This window comes from Zingiber officinale, chromosome 1B (genome assembly GCF_018446385.1).
Source record: "Zingiber officinale cultivar Zhangliang chromosome 1B, Zo_v1.1, whole genome shotgun sequence".
NCBI classification, from domain to species: domain Eukaryota; kingdom Viridiplantae; phylum Streptophyta; class Magnoliopsida; order Zingiberales; family Zingiberaceae; genus Zingiber; species Zingiber officinale.
The window spans coordinates 50,966,599-50,981,908 of record NC_055986.1 but is presented as its reverse complement, the minus strand read 5'-3'; positions in this window follow the sequence as shown (position 1 = coordinate 50,981,908).

The following is a 15,310-nucleotide window of genomic DNA, read 5'->3' as shown; positions in this document are numbered from 1 at the left end:
TGATTCACAATTGGAATAACTCACTGCCGGTGAAGATGAAATTGTTGTCCCCAAGTTCAGAATCCCAACCGCTCGGTGAAGAACTTAGATCAATCTGTGAGGAAGTGGAGCTCCTCTTCCTCGGTGGTCGATCATTGCTCCAATAGTAGTTCGATAGGCGAAGGAGAGACAACAATATTGGCTCATCAGATGAAACAACAACCAAAGAGGGTTGCGACAACTGGGAGGTCACACAGCAAGCCTTTTGCTCAGACCAATGTCGCGGGAGGAGAGGGATCTATTGGAACCCCAAGGTTGTTTTGGTGTGATCAACAAGTTAGGTTAGGTCCTGTGTGTTTCTAACCTTGTGTCTAAGTGTGCAGGAGCTTAGGAGCATAGGTAGTAGAGCGGAATACACAGCTAGCGAGAAGGGCGGTAGTCCGAGGGACGAGGTGCTACGGAAGAGTACACCGGGCGGACGAGAAGGAAGCGTGTCGTGGTTCTGAGGGATGAAAGTCGGAGCGGAATATTGCTCGGGAAGCAAGAGACGCAGCTAGCGCGATGGACGGCACGTGGTGCATCCAAGGGACGAAGACTGCGGATGAGTACGTCGGCAGACGAGAAGGAAACACACGGCGATTCCGAGGGACGAGAAGCCAGAGGGAAGCCTGCTCGAGAAGATCGGAAGTTGGGTTCGGGTGAGCCCTTTTCCGGATGGCAGAGATCACCCAAGAGAACGAATCCGGAGTAGAAGACCTGGACCGAGCCAAACCGAACTGGAGAAGAGGTCCCGGACGAAAAAGTCAACTGCTGTTGAATTTTAGGCTCCAGGGCGCCCGGAGCTGTCCGGGGCGCCCGGAGCAGCCCGGGGCGCCCGAAACCCCTCCGAGCGCCCGGACCTAGTTTTTTTACCAGATCACGTCAAACGCGATCTGAACGTTGGGGATAAAGTTTTATCCCCCCAGGGCGCCCAGAACCCCTTCCAGGCGCCCCTACCAAGGCTATAAATATAGCCTTGGTCCAGAAGCTCTTCATCAGTTCAGAAATTGTAACAACACTTGTGTGCTTCCACTGCTAAGATTAGCTTCTTTCTTTTTGTGCCTACACTACTGTAAACGAGGCTTCTCCGCCTGAAGGAGTTCTTAGTGTGACGATCTTCCTTAGATTAACAATCTCCCCGGTTGTAACCAAGTCAAATCCGGTGCCTCATTTTTATTCTTTATTTTCTGCTTAATCTATTCCTCAAGTGTTTGCTTAATCGTTCGAGAAAGGGTTGTGTTTTATTCAGGGCTATTCAACCCCCCTTCTAGCTGGCCCAACGGTTCTACAAGTGGTATCAGAGCCGAGACGCTTCAGGAGGACTAACCGCCGAACGAAGCAACGAGATGGCCGGATCTAACATCCACCCACCAAAATTCGAAGGGAACTTTGCAAGCTGGGAGAAGCACATGGAGGTATTTTTTGATACCGATTTCGATTTATTACTAACAATGGAACTCGATTTTGAAGCTCCCGAGGGCAGAGCGAAAAATCAATGGACAAAGAAAGAGCAGGCCGAGTACGTGGCAAACAAGAAAGCAGAATTCCATCTGCTAAGCGTACTTCCGCCACAAGAAGTCAACCGGATCGGCACCTACAACTCGGCAAAGGAGCTTTGGGAAAAGTTCCTTGAACTACACGAAGGAACATCCGAAGCCAAGCTTGCGAGACGGGATTTACTTCGCAACCAGCTCACCAACCTCCGTCTTGAAGAAGGTGAAACAATTGTACATCTACACTCAAGGATACAGGTGCTCATCACCGGACTTTCGAATCTTGGAGAAGAGGTAAGTAACCGAGATTCGCTCAGGTACGCTTTAAATTCCTTTCCGAGAAATTCAAAATGGGCATCAAAAGTAGATGCCTTCTATATTTCAAAAGACCTAGAAAAAATTTATTTAGAAGATTTTTTTCTCGACATTTGAAGTGCATGAATCAAGATGCGCAGGTTCGAAGGAGCCCAAGAACAACATCGCCCTCAAAGCACCGAAAGACAAACTTGAGTCGGAATCTTCTCTCGACGACGAGAAAATGGTAATAATGGTAAGACGATTTAAGAAGTTATACAATTCTAGAAAAACTAACCATCCACAGGGTAGAAAGAAAAGAACCATCCGCTGCTACCATTGCGATGAAGAAGGGCACGTCAAGGACAATTGCCCCAAGATGAAGAACAAGGACAAGGAGAAGTGTAAGAAGACCATCCAAAAGCGAAAGGCCCTAAAGGCGACATGGGATGATACGTCGTCCTACTCGGAAGTCAAGGCATTCTCCGGACTCGCACTAATGGCGAGTCATCAAGACGACGACTGCGAGTCAAGCTCTTCCGAGATGAGCATCGATGAAGGGGGAGCTTCGTCAGAATAAAGTAGCAGTTCAGGGGGAGACACAGACAACGAACTCGACAAGGTAAGTCAAGTACGTTCTCTTCCTCCCGATAAACTTTTTAAATTTGTTAAGTTATTAAATAAAGACTGCTGTAAATTAGAAAAACAAATAATAAAATTTTAAAAAAATTTAGCTAAATCTTACCCTTTAGAAGAATTAGATAAATCAAAATTGGAAAATGAAAAATTGAAATTAGAAAATCAAAATTTGAAAATTCAAATAGATAACTTAAAAAACTATGCATGTTTATCTAAAACCAATATTAGAAGATTTAATAATTTAAATTGGTACTTTAAATATCACCCGGGACAAAATAGGAACATTTCAAGAAAATAGGTCCCTAAAAACTTTTTAGTTAATCCAGTAGGTTGGAACCTATATTGGGTTCCGAAATCATGATTAAACTAAAATTTAAAATTAAAATTAGCGCTTTAAGTGAGAAAATTAAACAAAGAATTTCTTTATGAGGCTTTGTCAAGGAAGTGGTTGTTGCTCCAATAACCAAGAAGGCCTAGTGCCTCGCCACGACTTGGAAGCTAAAATATTGAAATAAATGTTTAATTAACTTACTAATGGAGCATTAATACAAGAATTAATTAGTGCTTTTAAAAAGGTTATTCAAAACATTTTATTTCAATTTAGAAATTTACTTACTTAGAAATTTTTTTATTTCCTAAGTCTTTTTTTTTTTTAAAACAAATGTGCTTAAAAATTCTCAAAAATTTAAGTTAGAATTTTTTTTAATTTCAAAAATATTTTACTTAGGATGTTTTATACTTAGAAAAATTCTCAAAAATCATTCTTTCCTAAGTTAAAAACTTTTTCCTGAAACTAGAAATCTCAGCTTACATTACTTAGAAAAATTTTCTAAATTTCTTAAAAACTTAGAACTTTTTTTTAGAAATATTTTTCTAAGTCTTTAACCCTTAGATTGTTTTTCTTGGAACCCCATTTTTTTGTGATCAAAGGGGGAGAAGGGAAAGTATAAGTCTAGGGGGCGGTAGATAGATTTAATTTTTTATCTTTTCTATCTTTTTGCACTTAAATTGCAAATTAAGTTAATTTACTTTTATGTCTATTTTAACCATAGCTTAACTTGGGTTGATTACACCAAAAAGGGGGAGATTGTTGGAACCCCAAGGTTATTTTGGTGTGATCAGCAAGTTCGGTTAGGTCCTGTGTGTTTCTAACCTTGTGTCTAAGTGTGCAGGAGCATAGGAGCACAGGTAGTAGAGCGGAAGACGCAGCTAGCGAGAAGGACGGTAGTCTGAGGGACGAGGTGCTGCGGAAGAGTACACCGGGCGGACGAGAAGGAAGTGTGCGATGGTTCCGAGGGACGAAAGCCGGAGCGGAAGATTGCTCGGGAAGCAAGAGACGCAGCTAGCGCGAAGGACGGCACGTGGTGCGTCCAAGGGACGAATACTGCGGATGAGTACGTCGGCAGACGAGAAGGAAACACACGGCGATTCCGAGGGACGAGAAGCCAGAGGGAAGCCCGCTCGAGAAGATAGGAAGTTGGGTTCGGGTGAGCCCTTTTCCGGATGGCAGAGATCACCCAAGCGAACGGATCCGGAGTAGAAGACCCGGACCGAGCCGAACCGAACAGGAGTAGAGTTCCTGGACGAAAAAGTCAATCATTGTTGACTTTTAGGCTCCGGGGCGCCCGTAGCTGTCCGGGGCGCCCGGAGCTGTCCGGGGCGCCCGGAACCCCTCCGGACGCCCGGACCTGGTTTTTTGACCAGATCGCATCAACCATGATCTGAACGTTGGGGATAAAGTTTTATTCCCCCAGGGCGCCCAGAACCCCTTCCAGGCGCCCCTACCAAGGCTATAAATATAGCCTTGGTCCAGAAGCTCTTCATCAGTTCAGAAATTGTAACAACACTTGTGTGCTTCCACTGCTTAGATTAGCTTCTTTATTTCTGTGCCTACACTACTGTAAACGAGGCTTCTCCTCCTGAAGGAGTTCTTAGTGCGACGATCTTCCTTAGATTAACAATCTCCCCGGTTGTAACCAAGTCAAATCCGGTGCCTCATTTTTATGCTTTATTTTCTGCTTAATCTATTCCTCAAGTGTTAGCTTAATCGTTCGAGAAAGGGTTGTGTTTTATTCAGGGATATTCAACCCCCCTTCTAGCTGGCCCAACGGTTCTACAAGTGGTATCAGAGCCGAGACGCTTCAGGAGGACTAACCGCCGAACGAAGCAACGAGATGGCCGGATCTAACATCCACCCACCAAAATTCGAAGGGGACTTTGCAAGCTGGAAGAAGCACATGGAGGTATTTTTGATACCGATTTCGATTTATTACTAACAATGGAACTCGATTTTGAAGCTCCCGAGGGCAGAGCGAAAAATCAATGGACAAAGAAAGAGCAGGCCGAGTATGTGGCAAACAAGAAAGCAGAATTCCATCTGCTAAGCGTACTTCCGCCACAAGAAGTCAACCGGATCGGCACCTACAACTCGGCAAAGGAGCTTTGGGAAAAGTTCCTTGAACTACACGAAGGAACATCCGAAGCCAAGCTTGCGAGACGGGATTTACTTCGCAACCAGCTCACCAACCTCCGTCTTGAAGAAGGTGAAACAATTGTACATCTACACTCAAGGATACAGGTGCTCATCACCGGACTTTCGAATCTTGGAGAAGAGGTAAGTAACCGAGATTCGCTCAGGTACGCTTTAAATTCCTTTCCGAGAAATTCAAAATGGGCATCAATAGTATATGCCTTCTATATTTCAAAAGACCTAGAAAAAATTTATTTAGAAGATTTTATCTCGACATTTGAAGTGCATGAATCAAAATGCGCAGGTTCGAAGGAGCCCAAGAACAACATCGCCCTCAAAGCATCGAAAGACAAACCTGAGTCGGAATCTTCTCTCGACGACGAGGAAATGGTAATGATGGTAAGACGATTTGAGAAGTTATACAATTCTAGAAAAACTAACCATCCACAGGGTAGAAAGAAAAGAACCATCCGCTGCTACCATTGCGATGAAGAAGGGCACGTCAAGGACAACTGCCCCAAGCTGAAGAACAAGGACAAGGAGAAGGGTAAGAAGCCCATCCAAAAGCGAAAGGCCCTAAAGGCGACATGGGACGATACGTCGTCCGACTCGGAAGTCGAGGCATTCTCCGGACTCGCACTGATGGCGAGTCATCAAGACGACGACTGCGAGTCAAGCTCTTCCAAGATGAGCATCGAGAGCATCGATGAAGGGGGAGCTTCGTTAGAAGAAAGTAGCAGTTCAGGGGGACACACAGACAATGACCTCGACAAGGTAAGTCAGGTACGTTATCTTCCTCCCGATAAACTTTTTAAATTTGTTAAGTTATTAACTAAAGACTGCTGTAAATTAGAAAAGGAAATAAAAATTTTTTAAAAAAATTTAGCTAAATATTACCCTTTAGAAGAATTAGATAAATCAAAATTGGAAAATGAAAAATTGAAATTAGAAAATCAAAATTTGAGAATTCAAATAGATAACTTAAAAAACTATGCATGTTCATCTAAAACCAATATTAGAAGATTTAATAATTTAAATTGGTACTTTAAATATCACCCGGGATAAATTAGGAACATTTCAAGAAAATATGTCCCTAAAATCTTTTTAGTTAATCCAGTAGGTTGGAACCTATATTGGGTTCCGAAATCATGCTTAAACTAAAATTTAAAATTAAAATTAGCGCTTTAAGTGAGAAAATTAAACAAAGAATTTCTTTAAGAGGTTTTGTCAAGGAAGTGATTGTTGCTCCAATAACCAAGGAGGCCTAGTGCCTCGCCACGACCTGGAAGCTAAAATATTGAAATAAATGTTTAATTAACTTACTAATGAAGCATTAATACAAGAATTAATTAGTGCTTTAAAAAGGTTATTGAAAACATTTTATTTCAATTTAGAAATTTACTTACTTAGAAATTTTTTTATTGCCTAAGTCTTTTTTTTAAAAAAAAAATGTGCTTAAAAATTCTCAAAAATTTAAGTTAGAATTTTTTTTAATTTCAAAAATATTTTAATTAGGATGTTTTATACTTAGAAATATTCTCAAAAATCATTCTTTCCTAAGTTAAAAACTTTTTCCAGAAACTAGAAATCTCAGCTTAAATTACTTAGAAAAATTTTCTAAATTTCTTAAAAACTTAGAACTTTTTTTTAGAAATATTTTTCTAAGTCTTTAACCCTTAGATTGTTTTTCTTGGAACCCCATTTTTTTGTGATCAAAGGGGGAGAAGGGAAAGTATAAGTGTAGGGGGAGGTAGATAGATTTAATTTTATATCTTTTCTATCTTTTTACACTTAAATTGCAAATTAAGTTAATTTACTTTTATGTCTATTTTAACCCTAGCTTAACTTGGGTTGATCACACCAAAAAGCGGGAGATTGTTGGAACCCCAAGGTTGTTTTGGTGTGATCAGCAAGTTAGGTTAGGTCATGTGTGTTTCTAACCTTGTGTCTAAGTGTGCAGGAGCTTAGGAGCACAGGTAGTAGAGTGGAAGACGCAGCTAGCGAGAAGGACGGTAGTCTGAGGGACGAGGTGCTGCGGAAGAGTACACCGGGCGGACGAGAAGGAAGCGTGCGGTGGTTCCGAGGGACGAAAGCCGGAGCGGAAGATTGCTCGGGGAGCAAGAGACGCAGCTAGCGCGAAGGACGGCACGTGGTGCGTCCAAGGGACGAAGACTGCGGATGAGTACGTCGGTAGACAAAAAGGAAACACACGGCGATTCCGAGGGACGAGAAGCCGGAGGGAAGCCCGCTCGAGAAGATAGGAAGTTGGGTTCGGATGAGCCCTTTTCCGGATGGCAGAGATCACCCAAGCGAACGGATCCGGAGTAGAAGACCCGGACCGAGCCGAACCGAACCGGAGTAGAGTTCCTGGACGAAAAAGTCAATCACTGTTGACTTTTAGGCTCCGGGGCGCCCGGAGCTATCCGGGGCTCCCGGAGCTGTCCGGGGCGCCCGAAGCAGCCCGGGGCTCCCGAAGCAGCCCGGGGCGCCCGAAGCAGCCCGGGGCGCCCGGAACCCCTCCGGGCGCCCGGACCTGGTTTTTTTACCAGATCGCGTCAACCGCGATCTGAACGTTGGGGATAAAGTTTTATTCCCCCGGGACACCCAGAACCCCTTCCAGACGCCCCGACCAAGGCTATAAATATAGCCTTGGTCCAGAAGCTCTTCATCAGTTCAGAAATTGTAACAACACTTGTGTGCTTCCACTGCTTAGATTAGCTTCTTTTTTTCTATGGCTACACTACTGTAAACGAGGCTTCTCCGCCTAAAGGAGTTCTTAGTGCGACGATCTTCCTTGGATTAACAACCTCTCCGGTTGTAACCAAGTCAAATCCGGTGCCTCATTTTTATGCTTTATTTTCTTCTTATTCTATTTTTCAAGTGTTAGCTTAATCGTTCGAGAAAGGGTTATGTTTTATTCAGGGCTATTCAACCCCCCTTCTAGCCGTCCCAATGGTTCTACAGGATCGACTGATTTGTGAGGCGTTGCCAATTGATCTGCACCTAGGGCTTGACCCAAGTGAAGATAGCTATGATGCTAGCGCACGGCGACCTATCTGCTCCGGCTATGACAAGGGAGGAAGAAGATCGCTGATGGTGAATCATCCACAAGGGCTCGAATCTCCTCCTCTTGGCTTATTCACGTCTAATGGCCGATTGTCGAGTGGCGTCGACACTCGGGAGTAGAGCACGGGTAGGCTGGCAGCAATGGTTGCAAGCTAGCACCGGTGAAGGGGTAGCACGACATGACGTAGACGACTAGTCGGTGGTGATTTGGGATCTCCGCGGCGTGGAGGCGATGGGCAGAGAAGGGGAAAATGATGGGGAAGAAGGTGGTATCACGCGGTGGTGCGGCATCTCGGGTGCTCGCATAAGGGACCGCCGACGACTGTCGTGCTGGAACTCATGAGTGGGAGAGGGAAGAAGGCAGGTGGCGGTGGATTTTGGGAGAAAAGGGTTCGGCGAAGGGGGGGGAGGGGAGGCGTCGTTGCGAGGTGAGGGCTCGGGGAAGGGGAGTCGGCGGTGGATTTGGGAGCTAGGGAATGGGATGTAAATATATAACTTAGGGATTTTTCAATTAAACCCTAGATCAATTTCTCAATCAACTCCCACCTCCGAGTGTTCCAAACAGGCTTTCTCTACGCCGAATAACTTTATCTCCTTAAACGTCTCATACGAACTCCGTTTAAATCCTAGAAAAGTTTTAAAATTTTTTTAAAAATTCCAATAAGATTATTTGTCAAATAACCTTATTATTTAATTATTATTTAGGCATTATATTTTACATTCTCCTCCACTAATAAAAAATCGGTCCCCAAATTTACTGCTCAACACAGCGATCCTCATCTAAGAGTCACAACCAAACTACATACTCATATATCACTCCATCCAAGTATCATAACAAATCTCCAATCGTAAAAGATGACTCTGTGGGTGATGAGCTCACCCTGCTTCCGTTACTCCCCCACTACTATCTAACCAACCGTGGGTAAATCAACCATCTCTAAAATCCATAACGCCCACTATCAGCAAAACCTCAAAATCACCAAAAACGTGAGGTGAATCATGGATCTTAATCCAATACAATACTCAGAGATATACCATAAAGTCTGGTAATCCTTGTACAGTATAACATTGTTATTCGATCCAAAGAATCCATCCCTCGAATCGATGGAAAGGGAGCGAATTAGTCAACCAAACACTAATTACCTAAATTGCATCATATCCTCTCCATGTCCTAGATAATCCCATAACAAAGTCCATCAGATCATGCTCCCATTTCCATTCTGATATCCGAACCTACGGATACAATCCTACTAATCTCCAGCAGTGTTTGATGGATCTAACTAATGACTGACATAACCCAAGTCATACATGGTATAAACAATGTTAGCTAGAGCCCTAGAGCCAATCATTTGATGATTGTATTTTTGGACTTATTGTATCATATTCTATATAAATAAAGGCATTTGGATTTTGGTTATTATACTTACTTGTATTGGTGCCAAATAAATTAAGTATAATAATGTCCTTGAGTAGATGGTTCTCACCTATATCAATCGATTAGTTGAACCGATAGTGAGATGATATAGGGAACACTACTCTTAATCATTCCTAGTCGAGTATTAACATTCAGGGACAATGTTAATGCAATAAGACTAGCATGTAGGTCAACTCGATGACTTGATCTCACAAGTCATGGATATAGAGATATCAAGTTGACACATGAGTATACATTAGAGAATGTATACTGAATGACCCGCCATGAGAAAGTATCATGGATCATTATATGAGTTTCATATACATTCTCATGTGGCTATTAGTATGACTGCTAGTCCTTAGACCTGAAGTCACCATAGATCCCTACATAAGGAGTTATGTACTTTGGTTTCGTCAAACGTCACCCGTAACTGGGTGGACTATAAAGGCGATTACTGGGTATATATCAAATTATGCAGAGGGATGTGAGTTATGTAGATAGGATCTATCCCTCCTATATGACGGGAGAGACATCGGTATTCTTGATAGAGTGAGACCACTAAGTGCATGGCCATGCCCAAATGAGTCAATATAGGATATTGAGCTCATTTGATTTAGTGAGTCTACTTGGAGTTCAAGATTTAGATTGGTCAGAGGATGACACGTTCTATGCCTCACATTGATCAATCTAGATGTCTAGGATAGAAGGACACTTGTCATATTTTGTGAGGAGTCACAATTAGTAGTCACAAGGTGATGTCGGATCTCGACATTCTTGTAACTTGGGTAGTAATGATGTGTTGCTAGATACCGCTCATTACTTATGCTCCTAAATGGGTTTAGGGCATTGCCAACGTTACAAGAACCTATAGGGTCACACACTAAGGACAATTAGATGGTGATTAGGTTCATATGATGAACCAAGAGAATTAGATTCATTTGATGAATCAAATTGGATTAAGAGTAATTCTAATTGGGCTAACTTGAGTTGGATTTAAGTTGATTCATGTGTTCAATGAGTCTAATTTAGATTATGACTCATTGAATCAATTTAATTTAATGAATTAGATTCATTATATTTTAAATTGGCTTGAATCAAATGGTTAGATTAGATCAACCATGGAAGAGATTTGGTCAAGTTTGACTTGACTTGAGAGGAAGATTAAAAGTCTAGTTTGACTTGACTTTATACCACCTCATTGGTGAGTTGGCATTGATGTGGACTAATGAGTTGGCATTGATGTGGACTAATGATGTTACTCCACATCATCATGGTTGCCACCTCATGGGAGTTACTAGTGAGTGCCACCTCATGGAGGTTACATTCTCTCCTTGATGACAACTTAATGCATTAATGAGGGGAGTTACACATGAGAAAGGTGGCCGGCCACATTTTGAATGGGGTGTGAATTGATTTTCATTATTCATTCAAGTGTGGAATTTTGCATCTTCTTCCTCTCAAGCTCTCCCTCTCCTCCTTCCTTGGCCGAACCACATAGGTGCTAGCACACCTTGGTTTTTGGTCACCTCCACCTAGTGTGTTCGTGTGGATACGTGTAGAGAGTTGTCTACATTGACAACTTCGAGATCCGGCGTACCGAGGACGAGCGAGATACACAAAAGGGCACGCAACAAGGGTAAAGATCTTCATCATGTAGATCTAGAAGTTTTGTAACTCGTACTCGTATGTTTTCGAATTTTTCTTCGCACGAGATCCGTTGGCTAGGGTGATTCGGGGTTTCCGCGACGCGAAAAAGCGATTTTCGCGGCCCGAAAAACCCAACAAACAACTAGTCAAGTAACAACGGAAGTGTATGATAACAATATACAACATACCTCCTATAGCTTGGATATTTCTGCCGCTTCTGGTCCCAAAACTCAAAAAGTTACATCGAGAAACTAAATCATGAAAATCTAAAACATAGAAAATAGGCCTCGTAAACCTGTGGCTCTGATGCCAATAAATTGTCACGCCTCGAGGGTAAGAGTGTCCAATCGAAAATCGGACAGTACCTCCCTTGTAACAGTGACAATTGGAACCAATATACATCCACACTCAACATATAAACATATTCAACAGCCCACACGACTGGATATAAGCACAACCACGCAGTTTATAAGTTTATAAGCAGCCTACATGGCTAAAAGTAAACACAACCAAACAGTTTATATGCAGTCCACACGACTGAAAGTAAACACAGCGGAAATCACAAAAAAATATGAATGTAAAACCAACAAAACAATTACCCAAAATACCTACAATCACCAGACTACACTCCAAAATCCACATCAACTAGTTACAATGCAAACTGGAGAAAGCACTATACCACTCAAACAAAAATAAGATCGAAAAGAAAACTATCCTCGAATGTGTAGTGGGACTGGCAGCCAGGACTCTCCAAGCACACTTGATTCATCTACCTGCTACCTGGCCAAAAAAATAAAATCAGTTTGTGGGGTGGTGAGTACTAGGACTCAACGGGTAAAGGAAAGAAAGAGCATGAATATAACATACTATACAATTAGGGAATGAGCCAAAGATATATAGTCTCATAAGAGAAATAGCATATACTAAAATAAAACCATAATATATGCTCATACCTGAAACCATAGCCTAGGCTAGGTAATAGAAGATCAGGAGTAATACCGATCGACTATTGAACTGTTCATCACTAAGAAGGTATCATGTGATGTAATGACATTCTATCAATAAGTAAACCGGAGTCGAACAACATGCGATCAATACATATATAGCTCAACAAGTATAAATGTATCACAAGGAAAAATGAACAACTATAAACATAAGAAAGCAATAACATAGGCAGGTATAACAATAATAAAAATGTATGCACTGATGGTCACTCCCTCCCACCCCTCTGCTCCATGACCCCTGTATGGTCGAGAGGCCGGGTCAGTGACAAATTGTACAACACTCCAGCTACCACTCTCTCGAGTGGCCGAGTGGACAGTTGCATAGTAGCTAACTAGCTACATTTGTGATAGGGGGTCCCTGCTGCTCGCACATCCAGCTTCCTCTACTCATGAGTGAGTGAGTGGGGGCACGACAGGACAAGCGACATCTACTCCAGCTACCACTCTCTCGAGTGACCGAGCGTGCGGCCCTGGTCAACGACTCTCTCGACCGCCAGGGTGAATTTGTCGTTAACATGCATGCAATGATATGATGCAAAAAATACAACAGTCATCATATACATATAAACAGGAATAAGGTAAGCTATATGAACGCATCATTCTCAATACAGTACATAAATAAACAACAATTAAAGCATATAAGGTTGGTACCTAATATCTACTACACATCATAGATGGCAACAAGAGACTGTATAGATATTGAAATGAATATCTCAAAGGTTTGAGTGGAAGTATCAAGCACAAGAAAAATACGAGTGGAGTCAATATAAACACAGAAACTATCTGCATAAATAACTCATGCACTAAGATCAATATACTAAAGAGACAAAGCAGGAAGTGCCCACCTTTATACGTAGATCGAGTCAAACCATCCCATGTCGAGACGCTCGTCTCGACTCAAAGTTCTATAAATCCATGATGTGCAGATTTAGCTAATTACATATAAATTAAATAGCTAAATCAAATCTCCAAATCTATTTAAACTAACTACAAATCGAATACGATTCTTGATTAAGCACATAAATCAGAGTTAAATTGGTTTAACCCTAATTAATCCATCATCCTTCTTAGGTTAAAATAAATCTCTTTAATTAACCCTAACCATTTTACAACTTACTAGATTAGGTTTAACTCTATGCATGAATCAACCCAATCCATAAACAATCACAACTACATGGGATTAAGCATTCCATAATCAAAATAGATTAAGCTAAACATAGATCAATACCCACCACCCATCGGAGTTGATTCCTCAACCAATGATTCACAATTGGAATAACTCATTGTCGGCGAAGATGAAATTGTTGTCCCCAAGTTCAGAATCCCAATCGCTCGATGAAGAACTCGAATCAATCTATGAGGAAGTGGAGCTCCTCTTTCTCGCTGGTCGATCATTGCTCCAATAGTAGATCGACAGGCGAAGGAGAGCCGACAACAGTGGCTCATCAGATGATGCAACAACCAAAGAGGGTTGCGACAACTGGGAGGTCACATAGTAAGCCTTCTGCTCGGACTAGTGTCGCAAGAGGAGATGGATCGACTGATTTGTGAGGCGCTGGCAATGGATCTACACCTAGGGCACGGCCCAAGGGAAGATAGCTATGATGCAAGGGAATGGTGACCTATCTGCTCAGGCTATGACAAGGGAGGAAGAAGATTACCGATGGTGAATCGTCAGCTAGGGCTCGGATCTCCTTCTCTTGGCTAGTTCAAGTCTGATGGTCGACGGCCGAGTGGCACTGGCACTCAGGAGTAGAGCACGGGTAGGCTGACAATGATGGTTGCGAGCTACCACCGGTGAAGGGGTGGCTCGACGCGACGTGGACGGTTAGTCAGCGATAATTTGGGATCTCCGCGGCGCGGAGGTGACGGGCAAAGAAGGGGAAAGTTACGGGGAAGAAGGTGGTATCACGTGGTGGTGCGGCGTCTCAGGTGCTCACGTGAGGGGGAGAGGGAAGAAAGCAGTCGACGGTGGATTTGGGGAGAAAAGGGTTCGGCGAAGGGGGGGAGGCGGCGTCGCGAGGTGAGGGCTCGGGGAAGGGGAGTCGGCGGTGGATTTGGGAGCTAGGGCATGGGATGTAAATATATAACTTTGGGATTTTCAATTAAACCCTAGATCAATTTTTCAATCAACTCTCACCTCCGGGTGTTCCAAATAGGCTTTCTCTACGCCGAATAGCTTTATCCCCTTAAACGACTCAAACAAACTCCGGTTAAACCCTAGAAAAATTTTAGAAAATTTCTAAAAATTCTAATAAGATTATTTGTCAAATAAACTTATTATTTAATTATTATTTGGGCATCGTATTTTACATAAAGTTCTTCCTATCAACTCAAGTGGAGTAAGTCAAATCATCAATCTTAATTGGATTATTATAAAACTGGGCACACAAGTCTATGTTTACTAAATAACTATAATAAACTAGCCTATCTAACTGGTAATAGTCAATGATCTCTATGATAGGGGCACAATGTCAGATGAAGAATGACCTACTCAGAAACCTAGATTTAAGTGCAATATATGAATATTGTAGAAAATCTAGCCTAAGTCACTTAGTGGGAAATCTAGCATTGAGAGAGGGGATACTACTCGAACTAGACTAGGATGGTACAACATTTGTTGTTTCATAAAATAGTGTATACATACAAATATTCACAAAAGAAACACACAATTGGCAAAAACTAATTAGATAGATTGAGTTAGAGTGTAACAAGGAGGCATTGTTAAGGTTTAGAAGGAGAAAATTAGAGAAGGTGGTCTGAAACATCACTGGAAGGTGCCTTGAAGGAGTGAAAATGAGAACAGAGCTATCCTCTGTTCACTGTGAAAAAGTCAGGTTGAAGACGCCTTCAGCCTGATGGAAGGCGTCTTCCATGCGTTATGGAGGGCGCCTTCAACTGACTGAAGGCACCTTCAATCGGTTAGGGCAGGATTTTTCCTGCCCTTCTGAGGGAGCCTCCAATTATATCGGAGGCACCTTTGGTGGCTGTAGTAATTTTTTTTATTTTTTATTTTAAAGTTTAAAGTTAATTTATTAAGCTTTTAGTTTTAAGTTTACATTTAGATTTTGATTTAATTGAATTTAATCTTAGTTTTAACTTTAATTTTAATTTAATTTTAATTTTAATTTTAATTTTAATTTTAATTTTAATTTGAGTTTGAATTTAATTTTAATTTTATTTGTTTTAAATTTAATTTTTAATTTTAATTAGATTTAAATTTAATGCTAATTAAATTTTTATTCATCTCACCTGATCTATATTT